Genomic DNA, 902 nt, shown 5'->3' with positions numbered 1-902 from the left:
GGAAAATGGATTCACCTTGCAAACTTCCACTGAATTCACAATAAAAAGTTTAGAAAATTCATAAACTGTCCACTCTACATGGCACATTATAGAATCATTCTAGGTATTAAAAATTTAAAGTGAAAATGATAAAACATAAAGACTGGTCTTGCATCCCCCAAATTAGATTTGTGTGTGCATATTTTTTTCCTCCTCAAGATATTGCCCAAACTCTGTGGAAATAAGGTAACTTTAGAACAGAATTCCTGGAGTTCTTCATATAGTGTAGAGGGTACAAGAGGAACTCGATTTGTACTCTGGAACCGCTACCTTACTAGTCATCATGCTGCTTAAAGCATCAGTGATCTAGTGGTCATTTTCTTGCCTTCCATGCAGAAGACCCTGGTTCAATTCTCAGTCAATGCACCTTGTGCAAAGCTACCTATTGCCTGACTGGCAGTGGAAGCTTGCTTGTTGTTATGACGAGTTTCAGTGGAGCTTCCAGACTAAGACAGGCTAAGAAGAGAGGGTTGGCGAATTCTATTCCCCAAATCCAGCCAATGAAATGCCTATAGTTCATGACTGTCTTATCCACAGCCAATCACAGGGGTGGCACAGGACCAGACAGTGTTCTCTTCCATGGCGCATGGGGTTGCAATGAATCAGGAACTAACTCAGGGGCAGCCGGCAATGTTTAAAATCCCCAAAATACTGCCTTTCAAGGTGGAGAGATTCATTTTCTGCTTAATTTAAGGCTAGATTAAAAAATGAGGAAATATATAATATTTGAAACCTAGATGAGGGAGGGGGGCAATATACAGGGAGGGAGAGGGAAAGGGAAAAACGGGGCAGCTTGGAGAACAATTGGGCATGAGTGAAAGGGCTAAAGGGGACAGAGATAAAGCAAGTTATATACACAACCT

Source organism: Chrysochloris asiatica, unplaced genomic scaffold (genome assembly GCF_000296735.1).
Source record: "Chrysochloris asiatica unplaced genomic scaffold, ChrAsi1.0 scaffold00339, whole genome shotgun sequence".
Taxonomy (NCBI): Eukaryota; Metazoa; Chordata; class Mammalia; order Afrosoricida; family Chrysochloridae; genus Chrysochloris; species Chrysochloris asiatica.
The sequence above is the reverse complement of the archived record's forward strand: the minus strand, read 5'-3'. Positions refer to the sequence as shown.